Source organism: Arachis hypogaea, chromosome 1 (genome assembly GCF_003086295.3).
Source record: "Arachis hypogaea cultivar Tifrunner chromosome 1, arahy.Tifrunner.gnm2.J5K5, whole genome shotgun sequence".
Taxonomy (NCBI): domain Eukaryota; kingdom Viridiplantae; phylum Streptophyta; class Magnoliopsida; order Fabales; family Fabaceae; genus Arachis; species Arachis hypogaea.
Genome location: NC_092036.1, coordinates 101,450,859 through 101,471,546, shown reverse-complemented (window position 1 = coordinate 101,471,546; position 20,688 = coordinate 101,450,859). Strand labels below are relative to the sequence as shown.

Here is a 20,688-nt window from a genome sequence, read left to right as displayed (position 1 = left end):
ATAAATTAAACAGATAAAATATGTTATGTACTTGTACTATAGAAAAAGCTGAGAGAAAATGAACTTTACTTTGGAAATCACAGCACTCTAATATTAAACTTTTACAAAAATTTCTCAAATCAGTTGTGTGGTATTATGCTTCTTTTTGTCTCAAAAATCCGAAGTTATTATCTTGTATTATTGATTCAAACTCTGCATTTTTTCTCCTTTATATATAAATCTTTCACATTAATGGCAGCTAATATATTCATATCTTTAACAAACAAAAAAACACCAAAATTTTCCTTTATTATATTCAATCCTGTCTTAACCGTATATTAGTTTTCTTAATCCTATCCAATACTTGTTTTGTTTTGTTTTGTTATTTTTTGTTAAAATTGATCTATTTTTTCTTGTATCTTATCTATTTATAATCTAAGTAAAGCTAAGTTCTCTAACAAAATAACAAAATAAAATAAAAAATAAGAATAAATTAGTTGTTTATTTTTTTGTTTTGACCAATATATAAAAGTCAAACCCTTCAAGTTGTGTAATTTTATTATTACTTTATTCGAAAAGACAAATAAAATTGTGCTGGTGATACACTTTTTCAGGAGACCAAACTTTAATATTTTGAAAATTTTCAACATTTTATTATATTCAGAATGTATTCTTTTGTCTCTAACCAACAGCAAGAGTTAATTAATCATTTCGAAACATATTTTGGAGTGAATATTTATTTGTTGAGGTGTTCAAAAAAATTTGTTTGTACTAAATTTTAATTTAGTCTCTAACATTTTTTGAGATAAATTATTAGTTTTTAATAAAAAAAATTGATAGAGGGTAATAATATATGTATCTCAGAAATTGTCGGATATGATAATGTATTCTAAAGAGGTTATGCTCCGAGTAACCATGTTAAGGAGAGAATATGGAATGTAAGAGAAGGGTAAAATGCTATTCCAATTAGCATCATATTAAATATATCACTCCCTTATGTTTTCATCTTTTACCTTCATTTGTTACATCTCAATATTTTTTAGATCCTTATTTTTATGTATATATGTAACAAACAAAAATATGTATAGATGTTGTAAAATCTGCAAAGTTAGTAAATAATTAGTAAATAAAATAATTATTAATAAAAAAATTAGAAAATAGAACTTTATAGTTTAACGGAGTAGAGAAAATTAAAATAAAAATTTTGACACTAATTTTAAAGAACTTGGTCCCAAAATTATGTCGAACGGGCCAATCCGATCCATATTGGGCCCAAGGCCCAAGAATATAACCCAAGGCTCAGCCTTTCTTCCCCAAAAGAAAGGGAAACACGCTGCAAGAGAGAAAGAGAGGAAACGGCGGTGAGAAGAGAAGTGAAAGTTACTATTCACTTCGATTTTCAATCTCTCGTAACTTTTTATCCGTAGCTCCGATTGACAAGCCGTCAGTGGTCATACGTTTGTCTTGGAATTCTCTACAAAACTCACTAAACAATTCGGTAAGAAACTTGACTTTTCTCATCCAGATCTTCTCATCTTAGTTTCGATATTTGTTGAGCCTTGGTGTTGACAATTTGTTGAATTTTGGTGTTTAGGAGCAAATTAAATTTGTAGATTTACTGGTTCTATCCCTAGCTTCCATTGGTAAGTTGAGAAACCTTTAACCCTTGTGATATTATTCATATAGGAAATAGGATGTTGATTTAGTGATGTATATGTGATATTAGATTAAATTATATGTTATAGAGGCAAATTGATGGAATTGGTGGTCAATTGACATTGGTGTTAGAAGCTTGATAACATAATTGTTGCTGAATTTCTGTTTGAAAGAGGTTTGGAGCTTTGGGTATTTGCGGAACGGCGATAAATTGTGGTGTTCTGAGCATTAAAGAGGAATCGGCCAAGGTATGGTTTTGGTTTCTCGTAACTAAAATATAATATGTCGTGAAAACTTAGGCTAGTTAACTGTAAGATGGGATTGAAATGTTGTTGTTGATGATGATTGTGATGGATTGATAAGCATAAAGATGAGTGAGTTTGAGGTTGTTGTTGGTGCCATATTGGTTGTGGTGTTGGTATTGTATTTGATAGAGATAATTGAATGATGATTATGTATATTGAACTTGAATGGTTGGATATGATAATGATGATGTATATTATTATATATTGTATTGAATTGAATGTGAAATAGTTGAGAATGTGTTGATAGTGTTGAGAACTTGTGAATTGTTAATAATGATGAACCATGATGATGATAGTGAATGTATGATTGTGAATATTGTATGAATTATGAAGTTGAGTTGATTAATTTTGGTTTGGGGATGGTAGGTTTATTGGAGTTGTGTATTGGGGTATTATGAAATGAATTGAGCAATGATATGTGAATTTGGTGTGTTTATATGTAGGCAAAAAGCTTAGAGTTTTGGTATTGAGAAATGAGATTGGTGTAAATAGAGGTTTGATGATTGTGAAAATCTGATTTTTGGCTGAATTTTGGCGAGCCATAACTCGGTCTCTGAGCCTCCAAATTGTTTCAAACTTATTTCATATGAAAATTTGGTTCGTGAAGTTTACATCGTTTGAAGAACGGATAAAAAATGTTTTAAAACGAGAGAGTTATGCGCGTCGGAAGTTCGATGTGTAAAATGGAAATTCTGCAGACTTAGCATTTTTTACTAATCTGCAATGCATGCGTACGCAAACCCCTCCATACGCGGATGGGCATTTCTGTTTGGCATGCATGCGTATGCGGATGAGGTAATACGCACATGTGATGGGCAAATTGTACTCCCATGCGTACGCGTGGCCCACGCGTATGCCTAACCCCTGAAATCAGCAAAATGAATTTTGTGTTTTAAAATGTAATTTTGAACTTCTAAACATCTATTTTCACTCTTTAGCCCCTAAACCTCAGTTGTATGTTAAGTGGTGAGTAGAAGATAGGGTGGAGCAGTAACTTGGAGATGAAGAAAGTTTGAGAAGTGGTGAATTATGAATGAGAAGTGTATAAATGTGATAGGTATATGATGAAATTGGCCTTAGTGAATGACTTTGAATGATTATGAGTGGATATGAATGAATAATGTATAATGATTTTGAAAACAAAATTGTTTGAGCTTGACCTGGCAAGGTTCGTGGTGGTTTACCGCTTGCCCAGTGTCGAGAATGTTATGTGGGGTTCGTGGTGGTGTACTACCCACATGTTTTTTAAAAGTGAATGATTTGTGGGGTTCGTGGTGGTGTTCCACCCACATGTTTTTCAAAGTGAATGCTTTGTAGGGTTCGGGGTGGTATACCGCCCACATGTTTTTAAAGAAAATATTATGTGGGGTTCGTGATGGTGTACCACCCACATGTTTTTAAAGAAAATGTTATGTGGGGTTCGTGGTGGTTTACCGCCCACGTATGTCTGTTGTTTTCCAATTGAAGATCTTGCAAGGTTCGTGGTGGTGTACCGCTCACAATGGTGGGGTTTGTGGTGGTGTACCGTCCACCGGTTTTCAAGAGGACGATATCCGGGTTAGCTACTGGATGTGTCGGGTTCTGGCAAAGTAACTGACACGTGAGCTCACGGTCTGTTGGAAAGACATGCATTATGTGCATTTGTATATTTTGTTTGAGTGTGCATTGTCTTAGCGTGCTTAATTGTTTATTCATGTTAATTGCTAGTTGGCTACTTGATATACATGCTTTCTATATGTGCTTGACTTGTCTGTTTTGTTTGTCTGTGCATTGGTGTTTTGGAGGGTTGGAGGAAAAGCGGTGAACTTAGGGACTTAGGTTAGAACTATGGTAAAAACTAGGAATCCTTAAACTTAAATACCTCTCCTTAATTTATGATTTTAGATTTTACTTTTAAGTTTAAATATTTTGTCGGAAGTTCTAGGATTGCCTTTAGCTTTCCCGGGATCTTATATGTTAGTTATGTGGGAACTGTTACCATGCTGAGAACCTCCGATTCTCACCCCATGCGGATTTTATGGTTTTCAGATGCAGGATGTGAGGCTCCTTGCTGAGGCATGCTGGAAGCTTCTGATTGGCAAAGATCCTTATCTTTCGGGGCTTTATTTCGGTTATATGTATTTATATTGATACTATTTATCTCTAATATATGTGTGTGTGTGTGTGTGTGTGTGTGTGTGTGTGTGTATATATATATATACATACTGTATTAAATCCTCTTAGAGGTTATTTTGGAGACACAGGTTCTGTAACTTTGTATTCTGAGTTTCTTTTATATACGTGTATATACACTTATGTGCTCGGGTCAGTTTATCTTCGCGAGCCGAGTCTTGAGTTTTGTTATCTGTATTTTGGAACTCTTAATATATAATCTCGTTAGCTTGCTCTATCTTGCTTCGTTTACTTTATCACTTCGTGAGTGTTGTGCTTTTCGTTATACCGATTTTTGCTTTACCCTTTTCTTCAAAGGCTCCTAGTTATAAATCTTTTTCACTATATTATATATATAATTGTACTTTTAGAGGTCGTAATACCTCACCACCTCTGTCTTATGACTTAAGCATAAAGATCTGTGTGGTAGGGTGTTACATTATGGTATCAGAGTAGTTCATTCCCGTAGAGCCTGAGAATGGACTGACTATGCTTCTGAGCATACTATGGCTGTGTGTATATGCTATTTAGGATGTTGGCTTGGCATATATAGCACAAATGTTCATGAGCATACTTTTGAAAATTTGGAGCTCTAGACTTGAGGTATTAAGACTGATCACCTTAATATCAATTGTTTGGTATGGACATGACCCAAAGGGCGTCTAATGGACGTGAGTGAGGTGATACGGCTGGATTTATGTTTGCTGCTGTGTGAGCTACTACTGAAGGAATGGAGCAGATAACCTAGGAATTGTGATGGAGGCAATAATTGATTAGGTGGTGGAGACGCCTAGGGATTAGGACTCGTGCGGCTAGCGTGAAGGTCGATAACATTTAGTTAGAAAGATGGAGAGATTCAAGGAGTGTTCTGGCAGAGTAAGTGAATGATTTAGAATCTTAGTGGCTCATGATCAGAGTAACGCTGTGAAAGCGCGGTGAATTTTGGTGGCTCTAGGGTTTTAGAGACGAGAGAGAATAGACTTGGGATATAGAATGATTTTGAGGGCTGACTTAGGGTCAAAGATGGAAAGCATGAGTGTGTGGTTTAGGCTAGAATGATTTGACTCAGACTAAAAGATAGAGCAATTGTTTAGTGTTTGAAATAGTGGTGAAGGACTTGAGATTTGAATTGAATTAGATAGAACTTATATAGGATAAGGAAATTTATAGTCGTTGAAAAAGAGCTAGACGAAGTTAAGAGTGAAATAAACGGGTATAGGTTAGGCTTCAATTTGATTAAGCTTATGATTTTGTACCTAAGACTGGAGAATGTGAATTAATGTTTAAATTAATGTTGGGAAAATGGTAAAATGAATGGTAAGAGGTCGGTTGAATCTGAGGGAGCATATATGAAGATTTGAGAATGAATTTTCGAAGGCAAAATTTCTGTTAGGGGGGTAGGATGTAAAATTCGCAAAGTTAATAAATAATTAGCCAATAAAATAATTATTAATCAAGAAATTAGAAAATAAAACTTTATAGTTTAATGGAGTAGAGAAAATTAAAATAGAAATTTTGACACTAATTTTAAAGAATTTAGCCCAAGATTGGGCCAAACGGGCCAAATCAGTCGGACCGGATCCATATTGGGGCCAAGGCCCAAGTATATAATCCAAGGCTCAGCCTTTCTTCCCCAAAAGAAAGGGAAACATGCTGCAAGGAATAGAGAGAGAGAGAGAGAAAGAGAGAGAGAGAGAGAGAGAGAGAGAGAGAGAGAGAGTAAGGAAACGGTGGTGAGAAGAGAAGTGAAAGTTACTATTTACTTTGATTTTCAAATGCCCGTAACTTTTGATCCAGAGCTCCGAATGATGAGCCGTCAGTGGTCACGCGTTTGTCTCGAAATCCTCTACAAAACCAAAAAATTTGGGAAGAAACTTGACTTTTCTTACCCAGATCTTCTCATTTCAGTTTTGATATTTTTTTAGCCTTGGTGTTGAGAATTTGTTGAATTTTGGTGTTTAGGAGCAAATTAACTTTGTAGATTTGCTGGGTTCTGTCCCTAGCTTCTGTTGGTAAGGTGAAAAACCTCTAACCCTTGTGAAATTATTCATATAGGAAATGGGGTGTTGATTTAGTGATGTATATGTGATATTAGATTAAATTATATGTTATGGAGACAAATTGATAGAATTGGTGGTCAATTAACGGTTTTAGAAGCTTGATAACGGACAATTGTTGTTGAATTTTTGTTTGAAAGAGGTTTGGAGCTTTGGGTATTTCTGGAACGGTGATAAATTGTGGTGTTCTGGGCATTTAGGAGGAATCGGCCAAGGTATGATTTCGGTTTTTCGTAACTAAAATATAATGTGTCGTGAAAACTTAGGCTAGTTAACAGTAAGATGAGATTGAAATGTTGTTGTTGATGATGGTTGTGATGGATTGATATGCATAAGGATGAGTGAGTTTGAGGTTGTTGTTGGTGCCATATTGGTCGTGGTGTTGGTATTGTGTTTGATAGAGATAATTGAATGATGATTATGTATATTGAACTTGAATGGTTGGATATGATAATGATGATGTATATTATTGTATATTATGTTGAATTGAATGTGAAATAGTTGAGAATGAGTTGATAATGTTGAGAATTTGTGAATTGTTAATAATGATGAACCATGATGATGATAGTGAATGTATGATTATGAATCTTGTATGAACTATGAAGTTGAGTTGATTAATTTTGTGTTGGGGATGGTAGGTTTATTGGATTTGTTTATTAGGGTATTATAAAATGAATTGAGTAATGATATGTGAATTTGGCGTGTTTAGATGTTGGCAAAAAGCTTAGAGTTTTGGTATTGAGAAATGAGATTGGTGTAAATAGAGGTTTGATGAATTTTGTGAAAATCTTATTTTTGGCAAAACTTTGGAAAATAATAACTCAGCTTCAGACCCCTAAATTATTTCAAACATATTTCATATAAACATTGGGTTCGTGAAGTTTACACCGTTCGAAGAACGGATGAAAAATATTTTAAAATGAGAGAGTTATGCGTGTGAGAAGTTCGGTGTGTAAAATGGAAATTCTGAAGACTTAGCCATTTTTGATTAATCTGCAATGCATGCGTACGCAAACCCCTCCATACGCGGATGGGCATTTCTGTTTTGCATTCATGCGTACGCGGATGAGGTAATTTGTACGCGTGATGGGCAAATTGCACTTCCATGCGTACACGTGATCCCTAAAATCAGCAAAATGAGTTTTATGTTTTAAAATGTAAGTTTGAACTTCTAAACCTCTATTTTCACTCTTTTAGCCCCTAAATCTCAATTGTATGTTAAGTGGAGAGTAGAAGGTAGGGAGAAGCAGTAACTTGGAGATGAAGAAAATTTGAGAAGTGGTGAATTATGAATGAGAAGTGTGTAAATGTGATAGGTATATGATGAAATTGGCCTTAGTGAATGACTTTGAATGATTATGAATGGATATGAATGAATAATATATAATGATTTTGAAAATGAAATTGTTTGAGCTTGACTTGGCAAGGTTCGTGGTGGTTTACCGCTTGCCCAGTGTCGAGAATGTTATGTGGGGTTCATGGTGGTTTACCGCCCACATGTTTTTTAAAAGTGAATGCTTTGTGGGGTTCGTGGTGGTGTATCGCTCACATGTTTTTCAAAGTGAATGCTTTGTGGGGTTCATGGTGGTGTACCACCCACATGTTTTTAAAGAAAATGTTATGTGGGGTTCATGGTGGTTTTCCGCCCATGTGTGTGTGTTGTTTTCGAATTGAAGATCTTGTGAGGTTCGTGGTGGTGTACCGCTCGCAATGATGGGATTTGTGGTGGTGTACCACCGACCGGTTTTCAAGAGGACAATATCTGGGTTAGCTACCAGATGTGTCGGGTTTTGGCAAAGTAACCAACATGTGAGCTCATGGCTAGTAAGAAAGGCATGCATCATGTGCATTTGTATGTTTTGTTTGAGTGTGCATTGTTTTGGCGTGCTTAATTATTTATTCAAGTTAATTGCTAATTTCCTACTTGATATACATGCTTTCTGTATGTGCTTGACTTGTCTGTTTTGTTTGTCTGTGCATCAGTGTTTCAGAGGGTTGGAGGAAAGGTGGTGAACTTAGGGACTTAGGTTAGAACTGTGATAAAAATCAGGAATTCTTAAACTTAGATACCTCTCCTTAATTTATGGTTTTAGATTTCACTTTTAAGTTTAAATCTTTTGTCAGAAGTTCTAGGATTGCCTTTGGCTTTCCTGGGACCTTATATGTTAGTTATGTGGGCATTGTTACCATACTGAGAACCTTCGGTTCTTACCCCATGTGGATTTTGTGGTTTTCAGATACAGGACGTGAGGCTCCTCACTGAGGCATGCTGGAAGCTTCTGATTGGTGAAGATCCCTATCTTTCGGGGCTTTATTTTGGTTATATGCATTTATATAGATACTATTTTTCTATATATATATATATATATATTGTATTAACTCCTCTTAGAGGTTATTTTGGAGACATAGGTTCTGTAACTTTGTATTCTGAGTTTCTTTTGGGTTTTCTTATATATACATGTATATACACTTATGTGCTTGGGCCGGTTTATCTTCGTGAGCCGAGTCTTGAGTTTTTTTATTTGTATTTTGGAACTCTTAGTATATAATCTCGTTAGCTTGCTCTATCTTGCTTCGTTTACTTTATCGCTTTGTGAGTTTTGCGCATTTCGTTTTACCGATTTTTGCTTTACCTTTTTCTTCAAAGGCTCCTAGTTATAAATTTTTTTCACTATATTATATATATAATTATACTTTTAGAGGTCGTAATACCTCACCACCTCTGTCTTAAGACTTAAGCATAAGGCTTTGTGTGGTAGGGTGTTATAGATGTATACTGAAAATCACCACAACAGTCCCATATATAGATGTATGTACCAATAATTTCTTATATATTCGTAGTTTTTTGAAGTCATATTATATATTCTCACCACACAACTAATCTGAGGGATCTTCTGCGACTCTTTCATTCTACATAAGATCGATCTCAAATACACAAATTAGAGAGATACAATGAAAGTTTAACATTAGAGTGGTGTGGTTTCCATAACAAAGCTCATTTTCTGTCTGTTTTTTCTGTAGTACAAGTATGTAACATGTTTCGTCTATTTAATTTATCTCAATTATTTTTTGGATCATACTTTTTCTTTTAATAAATAATAATGATATATAGGATATATTCCTAAGCATTTCTGATTTCGTAATCGCAACTTTACATGGTTAATTATGAACATTAATAATTACCTTTCTGGTAAGGTGTTAAGATTTGGATAAAAAAGAGTAGACATTATTGATTAATTATCGTTGAGATCAAATTTCACTTTATAATTGGAAGTCTGCATGATGTTATAAAATGTATGAGATTAATTGCATGCATCAATAAACAATAACAATTGATTTATGATTGATGGAATAATAATATTTTCAGCTTGGAGTGCAAGTGGTAGAGATAAGCTAGAAATCATCAATAGGGTTGACATTAAATTAAGTTGATCAATAAGAATGGAAGGAGAGCCGGAGGCAGCAAGTAAGTAAGAGTTCACGAAATTCTGGAAAAGAGCAACCAGTTCGCCCTACGTCATGCGCCTTACTCTATCTGTCAAAATTGGAGGTCTCTTCTTTGGCTACAACACCGGTGTTATCTCATGAGCCTTGATTTATATTCACGAGGATTTTGTAGAAGTTGATAAGAAATTATAGTTACAGGAAGTCATTATATGTATGGATGTAACGGGAGCCATCATTGGTGGTGCAGTTGGTGAATGGATGAACGACAGGCTCGGCCGAAAGATCTCTATCTTGGGGGCTGATATTGTTTTATTTTTTGGCACAATAGTCATGGCTATAGCCCAAGCTCCTTGGGTCTTCATTGTTGGAAGAATTTTGGTTGGTTTTGGAGTTGGCATAGCTTCCATGACTTTCCCTCTCTACATCTCAGAAGCCTCTCCAGCTGCCATTAGAAGAGCTCTCGTTTGTATCAATGGTCTCCTCATCATCTTTGGCTAATTCCTTTCCTACCTTATCAACCAAGATATATCTGCTTAGATAATAACTAATAAAAACTATTAGATCATTTAAAATATTTGACTAAACTATTAGAAATAATGTGTCCACATCTTATCTATTTTGATTAACTTGTGCAGACTCCTGGAATGTGGTGTTGGATACTTGGGGTGGCTGGACTTTTAACAATGGTTCGGTTCGTTTTAATGTTGAATCTACATGAGTCACCGAGGTGGTTGTACAACTAGGGAAGAAAATGGAGTTAAGAAAAATCCAAAAGAGTTACAAAGCGGACGAGATTGAAAGGTAGATTATTCAAAGTTATGTATACCAAAAGTTTATTCAGAATCATTATAACAAAAGGAAAATTCACATTTATTATAACAACAAAGCACAAGAATAATTTAATTTGTTGCTAGATATTTATTTCAATCGAAAATTGATGAATTCAAATTTTTTAAAATATGAGGTGATAACAACATAGAACGCCGTTAATAATTGCCATTGCTAATGTGAACTGAGACTAAAATCCAAGACATTTTTCTGTATGAGTGATTTTATTAGTAAGATGATCGATGTTATATTTATTTAAATTTTTTTCCCATAAAAAGAGAAAAGGTGGTCAAGATACTTGGTGAATAATTACACTCTTTATTTTTAATATTAGAGAAGAATGTGTGTTTTATTGTATCATGGAGATGAGTTCTGTATCACAAAATTGTGGAAGAGAAGGAAAAAAAAATCTGAGAGTTAGATTCGCAAATCTGAGGGTCAGGTTTGTACTTATAATTTTTTTATTTTAAAATCCCAAATTTGTGGGTTATATTTGTGTATCGATCAAATTTTATTATAAAATCTAATTCATATTTCTTATCATTATATTAAAAAATAAACACTCAAACTATCCATACCAAGGAATAACACATTCCTTTCTCCATTTCAAAAAGAAATTAGCCGAATAGTTAAGGTAGTCCAGAGTGTGATATGGGTGATACTAGTATTGTAATAATAATAAGTCCAAAGACCTTGTTTAAACCGTGTAAATGTTGTCCAGTGTCTGTTATATATATAGTTCCCTTGTGCTTCTTTTGTAGTCATTGGTGAGTTCAATTTCTTTTCTCTTTACTTAATTTAGGTAATAGTAGATTTATGAATTTAGGTGATTCAAAACTAGATTTAAATTATGAGGTGTGATCAGATTGCTTTAAAAAAATTAGATATGATATGATTTTAGTTTTTTGGCATTCTAACTGTTTAAGCAATGTGTGGTGGCATCTCTATCAAATGGCCACCTGATGCGGAATTTCCACACTTACTATCAGCAAGTATACCGAGTCGTACCAAGTAATAAATTTACGGTGAGTGAGTATCGATCCAACGAGAATTAACGGATTAAGCAAGTAATAGTCAATTGATTATTCTAGTCAGACAATCAAAATTTAGAGTTTCAATAGTAAATAGCATGAAATAGAGAATTAAACAAGAGTAAACTAAAATTGGTTAAGAAAATAATGTGATCAAGATAGTTAATTAAGGTATCAGAGATATTTAAATTTCAGGATTAACAATTATTGTCATCTACCTTAATCATGCAAAGATTTAATTCATGGTAAATTCCAAGTGATTGAATTCCAATTCATTGGCAATTCAATCTCTTCTAACCTAATTAACCGTCAATTTCTTGATCAATTAATTATGCTAAAAGATTAAGTTCGAACTCTGGTTTAAAGACCACACAATTCTTAAGAACCCAGAAGTAATTTGATTATATATCACGTATCACATTAAATCTAGGTAAAGGTAATTGAAGAATTATGAGAAAAGAGTTTCAAGCTTTAATTCCAATTATTTAACTTTTTCAAGATTCAAAGGGATTCAATTTAGATTAGGGTTATTTTTCAATACACTCTAATCCTTAAGATGAAGAACAAACTCAATTCTTAAATAAAAATAACGCATTAATCAAAATAAAAGAACAATAATATTAATTCATCAAAATAAATAGAGCTCTTGACCTTAACAATGGAGGTTTAGTTGTCCATAGTGTAAAAAAATCTAAATCCTAATCTAATATAAAACCTGAAACTAATAAAGAGAAGATGGAAGAAAGGAGAGAGTTGTGTGTTACTTCCTTTGTATTAGCCTGAGATTGGACTTGGGTTGGGTTGTTGGTGTTTAGCACCACTTGGGTGGCGTTTGGCGCCAGTTCTGATGCAAATTTATCACCTTCGCTACGAGTCTGATGTTTAGCGCCGAGCCACCCGGAGGGTAGTGGTGCTGGGAGGCAGACTGGTGTTTAGCACCGTGAGTCCAAAGAGTAATCATAGACTATTATATCGTTGAAAAGCTCTGAAAGATGGCTTTCTAATGCTGCTTGAACCATGTAATTTGGACCTCTGTAGCTCAAGTTATGCTCGTTGGAGTGTGAAGAGGTCAAGGTTGACAGCATCCATAAATTCTCTCTATGTTTGTCTTCAATTCTTGATTTCTTCTTGTGCTTTTGCTTCTCTTTTTCTAACATTTCTCTACAAGAATCATGAAACCAAGAAAATCAAAATACTACTAGAATAACATTGAAAATCATATAATTACCGAGCAAAAGTCATAAATTTTCTATAAAAATTGCCCCAAAAAAATACTTAAGATGCTTATGCATCAATACCAATAATATCCAGAAAAAGTAAGTGTAAGTCAATTGAATTCACAGACTTTGGACACACAATTTGAAAGCAACAATATTTTGCAAATTGTACAAAAGCCATATAAAATCTGTTGATTATTGAATATTTGTGTAAAAAATATTCGAATAACGGAAGTGTTTCAAATTTCCAACTGTATCAAGCAATGTAGTGAGTAGCTTGACAAAAAGAGTACTAATGCAAATGAATTTTTGTATCAAGTTATCAGAAACTGCATCTGAAAAAGTGAATTGATATAAAAAATATTATTTGAATTATATTATTATAATTTAGTCTGGAATGCTTTGCAAACAAAGAACTAAATATTTTACGGTTCAATAAAGAAACCGAGAAAGTCTACAATAGTCAATGTGCAAGAAAATGGAATGGCATGAAGAGGGAGTGTGGATGGCATGTGGGAGTGGAACCCAAACTCTTTCAACCCACTTGATATTTTGTTTTTTTATAGAACCCACCATGCTATTTGTTCGCGTTGCAGTGCTGTTTGCCCTGTTCTCTCTTAGCTTCTTCTACATCAAAAACCAAATGAAAAATCTATAAGAAATGATCTTGATATCGCATTAATTAGTCTCTAAAAAAATATTAATTTTAGTTTTTATAATAAAAAATAATAGACAAATTTTATTTTTCTATGAATTCATTACATAAAACTTAATAATTATACTTATATGTATTATTAACTATTATAACGTATTTATTTATAAAAAATTACTACGTAGATAACAACTTTTCGAACGAAACTTTATCTATTTTCATAAAATTCATGGTAAACAAAGAGCAGTTATTGAAGACTATAAACAAACTTAAAAGATAACGAATCCTTTCTTATCTAAAATTACATTCTTCTCATGCTCATGTAGCAACAACGAAATACACACTATTGTAGATAACAAAATATATGAACAACTTGTTTCGTTTCGCACTATCTACTGATATAGAACGATATACATATCTATTATTTACTATCATGTAGAATCTAGTTAATTAATACTTTTTTTTCTTTAAAAATTAATTAGTCCAAAGTCAAAATCTTTGAAATCTAATTGTCACTTTACTCTAAATAAAATGACTCGATACTGTTGATTTTCCAATCCAGGGGCAAAAATTAGTAAAGGTTTCAAGCGTAATATAAGTTTAGATGAAATCTTTTTTATCTGTTCAGAATCCGTAATGGCCTAGGTTTTTATTTATTTATTTGTAGTGGCTGCAAATAATGATGTTTAGTTTAATATAATGTTAAGTTAATATTAGTTAATTAAACTGATGAACAACATAGTAAGGTGTTAAAATTTTTAAGAAAAAAATTTTAGGTGACTGACATACACTTCTTGTTTTTTCTTTTAAGTGTTGACTTTTAATACTTAGTACCACCAATTTACTAAATAACGTATATGTTACTTAAAAATTCAATAATTTATTTAGCTTGTGTAAAATTAAAGTCTAAAGGTCATGTACGCATGCACTGAAATAACAACTTAATTTATGTTAGTTTAGGTGAGTTTTTGTTGAAGTTGTAAATTGCAACGTGGTATTGGACTCGCTTTGGAATGAAGACTTGGGAGAAAGAAAATAATTTATGAAAATTTTAACCTAATTCTCTAAAATATATTAATTATGTGCTTAATTTGAAACTTTTTATTAAAGATAAATGATTTGAACTTTCTAATGTATATATTGAGAACTTTTTTTTTAAAGAAATTGTATTCTCTTTTTATATGATCACGTTTTAATCTAATAATAAAAATAAATAGAATAAATAAGAGGTTAAATTCTTTATATATTTTTGTGTGAAATATAAAAATATTTGACAATTTTAATATTTTATATTGTTATGGTGGCAGTATAATCCGTCATTGACTTATTGTAAAAAAAAAAAATTATATAAAGATGATGTTTTGCAATTTTTTTTGTAATTATGAAAAAGCCAAATATGTAAAGAAAACAAAAATAAAAGTAAAGAAGTGCTAGGGGACCAATAAGGTTTGTGATTTGTAGTCATTAATTAGCTATTATTAATGATTTTTAATGGTATAAAATTACATCTAATAGTATAGAATTACTTATTTTTTTGTTGTTGGCCAGATTTTAATAAAACGGCTGGCTCTTTGGACTTTTTCATAAAAGTATTCATACAACGTGCCTCTTTTCTAATTTAATGTGTTGGATACAAATTTGACATACATGGAGAAATTCTCTATCGCTCTGTCAGTACAAATTTTGAAGAAGAGAACGCACGCATTGAAACATCAATTATATTTATCTTCTCCTTTAATTTCTATTCCTCGAAGAGAGAATCATCCAATTCTCGATCTCTATGAAAAGATAACTAACTGCAGCTTCATCATATCATATTATTTATTTACAAGTACTTGCTTTCTCTTCGTCTGCCTTTGGATTGGTGCAATCGCAAGGGTTGAAACCTTTCTGAAGCAACTTCTCGACCTCTTCAAACTGAAGCCCTTTGGTCTCTGGTACCAATAGATAGATGGCAATGAGCCCAATTGTGGAAAACCCAGCAAAGAGGAGGAATGTTCCTGCAGCCCCAAGTGCATGGATGAGTGACAAGAATGTCAAACTCACTATGAGATTAGCACACCAGTTTGAAACTGCTGCTATGCCTCCACAAATTCCCCTGAATCTCAATGGATAAATCTCTGAGTTCAAAACCCAAGGTACTGATCCCATTCCAGGAGAGTAGGCTAGGATATATAGTCCCAACACTATAACTGCAAGCACTCCAATTTTGCTTGGGCATCCATCAGAAAACCACACGCGCTTTTGCTCACCGCACACTGCTCTGACTTCCTTTGTTTCCGCCAGGCATGCTCCCGGAAGATGCTGCATCATGTTCATTTATTATGTTAGATTAGATTAGACTAATACATAGATATATATAAGTTGAAAGAGATGGAAGTGATGAACTTACATTGCCCCCAGTGTTGGCACAGAAGGCACATTCAGCTTTCAAACATTTCATGCAGTTCCATGAAGAGACATTAGGGGCATCAAGATAAGCCTGGCATGTAGCATTAGCACCGAAGCTGAGGGTGTCAACATTGTCAATTGGAGGAGCGGTGGTAGCTGCCTGATAGAAAACTCCAGTAAGAGTGAGGAGGCAAATGATTATTGCAATAAGGGATAGGAGCATAAGCTTTCTCCTTCCATATTTATCGATGCAAAGCATGCTGAGGATAGATCCAACAGCGTTGAGACCAGATGTGACGAGGGAGAGTGCAAGTGCGGTAGATTTTGATGCAATGCCGGCAAACTGAACAATGGTTGGGCTGTAATACATGACGGTGTTGATGCCAACGAATTGTTAAGCGACTTGAGCAGTCACGCCTGCATACAATCCTCTTCGAACAGCAACGTTGCTGAAAGCAACCTTTATTTTCTCTCCAAGAGTTTGACCGATCAACCCTTCCTCTTGCTTCTCTTGTTCTATGGCTTCTCTCATTGCTTTTATCTCCCGTTCAATCTCGTCTGCTCTATAAATCTTTTCCAGGATTTTTCTTGACTCATTTTCTTTCCCCTGATTGTACAACCACCTCGGTGACTCAGGAAGGGTCAGCATTAAAACGAACTGAACCACCGCCGGAAGACCGGCCACCCCAAGCATCCAACGCCACGTTCCAGGAGTCTGTATATTATGTTAAATAGTTTAGTCAAATATGTTAAATTATCTAATCTTTTTTAGTTATTATCCGAATAGATATATATACCTTGGTGAATGCAAGGTTGATAAGGTAGGAGAGGAACTGGCCAAAGGTGATGAGGAGACCATTGATACAAACGAGAGCTCCTCTAATGGCAGCTGGAGAGGCTTCTGAGATATAGAGAGGGGAAGTCATTGAAGCTATGCCGACTCCAAAACCAACCAAAATTCTTCCAACGACGAGGACCCAAGGAGCAGGGGCAATAGCCATGACTATTGCGCCAAGAAAGAAAACAATATCAGCCCCCAAGATAGAGGTCTTACGGCCGAGCATGTCGTTCATCCATCCACCAAGTGCAGCACCAATGATGGCTCCTGCTACAGCCATACTTACAATGACTTCCTGCAACCATAATTTCTTATCAACTTCTACAAAGTCCTCGCGAATGTAAAGTAAGGCTCCTGAGATAACACCGGTATCGTAGCCGAAGAGGAGACCTCCAATTCCGGCCGATAGAGCAAGGCGCATGATATAAGGCGAACTGGTTGCTCTTTTCCAGAATTCCGTGAACTCTTGCTTACTCGCTGCCTCTGGCCCTCCTTCCATTCTTACTGATCACCTTATTAATTTAATGTCAACCCTATTGATGATTTCTAGCTTACCTCTACCACTTGCACTCTACGCTGAAAATATTATTATTCCATCAATCATTGTTTATTTATGCATGCAATTAATCTCTTACATTTCATAACATCATGCAGACTTTCAATTATAAAATAAAATTTGATCTCAACAATAATTAATCAATAATATCTATTCTTTCTTGTTCCGATCTTAACACCTTATCAAAAAGGTAATTATTATTGTTTCTAATTAACCATGTAGAGTTGTGATCAGCAACACAGAAACAATTAGGAATATATCCTATCATATCATTATTATTTATTTATATATAAAGGAAAAGTACAATAAAAAAAATTGAGATAAATTAAACAAATAAAATATCTTACGTACTTGTACTATAGAAAAAGTTGAGAGAAAATAAACTTTACTATGGAAATCACAGCACTTTAATGTTAAACTTTTACAAAAAGTTTCTCAGATCAGTTGTGTGGTATTATGCTTTCTTTTGTCTTGGAAATTCGAAGTTATTGTCTTGTATGATTGGTTCAAACTCTGTATTTTTTCTCCTTTATATATAAATCTTTCACATTAATGGCAGCTAATATATTCATATCCTTAACAAACAACAAGATCCCAAAATTTGTCTTTATTATATTCAATCTTGTCTTAACTGTATATTAGTTTTCTTAATCCTATTCAATTCTTGTTTTATTTTTTTGTTTTTTTTTTTTTGTTAAAATTGATCTGTTTTTTAATGTATCTTATCTATTTATAATCTAAGTAAAGCTAAGTTCTCTAACAAAATAATAAAATAAAATAAAAAATAAGAATAAAATAGCTGCTTATTTTTTTATTTTAACCAATATATAAAAGTCAGCCCTTCAAGTTATGTAATTTTATTATTACTTTATTCGGAAAGACAAATAAAATTGTGCTGGCAATATACTTTTAAGGAGACCAATATCACTTTAATATTTTAAAAATTTTTAATATTTTATTATATTCAAAATGTATTCTCCCGTCTTTAACCAACAGCAAGAGTTAATTAATCAATTCGAAACATGTTTCAGAGTGAATATTTATTTGTTGAGGTGTTCAAAAAAATCATTTATACTAAATTTTAATTTAGTCTCTAATATTTTTAAAATAAATTATTAGTTTTTAATAAAAAATTGATAGAGAATAATAATATATGTACCTCAAAAATTGTTGGATATGATGATGTGTTCTAAAGAGGTTATGCTCCGAATAACCATGTTAAAGAGAGAATATATAGAAGAGAAGAGAAGAGTAAAACGTTATTCCAATTAGCATCATATTAAATATATCACTCCGTTATGTTTTTATCTTTTATCTTCATTTGTTATATCACAATATTTTCTAGATCCTCATTTTTATATATATATGTAACAAACAAAAATAATATATAAAATATAATATGACCTCTAAAGATTAAGAATATATAAGAAATTATTGTTACACAGTTAATTTGTCAAAAAGAGAATTATCAATTACAAAACTACGAAACTTCGAAAGTAGCTATAACAAATAATTCAAAGTAAAATATCGAGACGATATTTCATGGTGCATATAAAAACTATCGCAAAGTAAATTATAAAATTTTTTTTTAAAAAAACCTAAATCATAAAGCAAAATATTCAACTACAACTATTACAAAATAAAATGTTTAAAGACCCACAAACCGGGTCAGAGAATACCAAATAATTTGTAAGAATAAATCAAGAAAATCATGATCACGAGTGGTCAGGTTGGCGACACTTCATCTTGAGTCACAAGAAGTGTCTGAGTAGGTCTCTTGGCAAGAGGAATTAAAGAAGAGATAAGGTCTTCATCTATCTAAGTCGGGAAGCTTTAAGAGGTTTCTTTAGTTCGGACATCCGATGGTGCACGAATTCTCACACTTTATACAACTGAACCAGCAATTGCACTGTGTCGTCTAAGTAATACCTGAGCGAGTCAGAGTCGATCCTACGAAGATTATGGTTTGAAGCAAGATATGGTTATCTTATAGATCTTAGACAGGCAGATAAAAGAGTTGTTGGATTTGTTTAAATGCATAAAAAGAAAATAAAGAGAACTTAACTAAGTTGATATGTTTGCAATGATAAGAAAATAGTTAAGGCTTGGAGATACTTTATTCTTCTGGATTAATCCGGTTTTACTGCCTTCTTCAACTATGAATGATTTCTTCTATGGCAGGCTGTATGTGATCAACGTCGGTTTAGAGGTCGCCAATGCTCCTCCAGATCTGAATCCCGGGGTTAGTGTGGATCCATTCTGATTGAGGGTGAAGCTCCTGCAGCTCATTCTCCTTAGTGATCCTACTTAAAACACCACAGACAAGGTCAAATCTTCCAGATCAGAGAATGATGTGCCTTTGGATTCTAGCCTCTACCACAAAGATTCTAATCTCTCCATACCTCGGCTGAACTGGTGTCTCGAGAAGTCCCTAAAGAAGTCGTGGATTAGCCGTCTAAAAGATGTATAATCAAGCTAGTGGTTCAATGCTTTCTAGTTACGTATTCACATGAACCCAAGAAGAACATGGGTGATTGTCAAGCACGCAGTCTTAGAATGAAGAACGAAGATACATCTTAGAATAGAGAATCAAACACGAATTGAGAAAGAACAATAGTACTTTATTAATTCATAAAACTCAGCAGAGCTCATCCCTTCAACCTAGGAGGTTTAAAAACTCATACTGATAGAAAATACAATGTGTAATTCAAAAATAGGCTGAATTCAACTCGCTTAGAATGTAAAAGTTCTCAAATAAATACTAGACTAATGACTAAGGATTACATAAGAAGGGTAAAACAGTCTTTTAGTGCTAAAATCCACTTATGGGGCCCACTTGGTGAGTGTTTGGGCTGAGCTTGATTGAGATTCACGTGCTAGGAGGCCTCTAGGGTGTTGAACGCTGGCTAGGAGGTCCTTTATGGACGTTGGATGCTCTTCTCATCTCCTTTGGGCGCTGGATGCCAGAATAGGGCATGAGGCTGGCGTTGAACACCAGTTTTGAGCCTTCAATTTTGAAGCAAAGTATGAACTATTATATATTTCTGGAAATCTCTAGATGTTAGCTTTCCATATCCATTGAGAACTCTCTATTTGGACTTCTGTAACTCCAGAAAAGCTCTTTCAAGTGCAAGGAGGTCAGATCCAGACAGCATTTGTAGTGCTTTTCTGCCTCTGAATCAGACTTTTGCTCCAACTCCTCAATTTCAGCCAAAAAATACCTGAAATTTCATAAAAAAACACAAACTCATAGTAAAATCCAAAAATGTGAATTTTACACTAAAACCTATGAAAATATAATAAAACTTAAATAAAACATACTAAAACTATATGAAAGCAATGCCAAAAACCGTATAAAATATCTACTCATCACCCGACATTTTTGGGTCACCAAAAGGACTATCATCATCCATGGGATTGATGATCTTCCCATTGACAACAACCTTATCAGGGTCGATAGGAGAGAAGTCCACTTCGGGAGCCAGAACACGGAATTGAGCTTTTAGGTTGTTGGTCATTTCATCCATACCTCAAATGGCTGACTCTTTAAGATTTACATACTCCTCCTTTAATCTTGCGA

At 33.8% G+C, this 20,688-nt stretch overlaps 1 pseudogene; it reads right to left on the bottom strand.

Moving 5' to 3' along the window:
- Nucleotides 1-15,144: 15,144 nt before the first annotated feature.
- Nucleotides 15,145-17,051, bottom strand: LOC112758916 (inositol transporter 4-like; annotated as a pseudogene).
- Nucleotides 17,052-20,688: the final 3,637 nt, after the last annotated feature.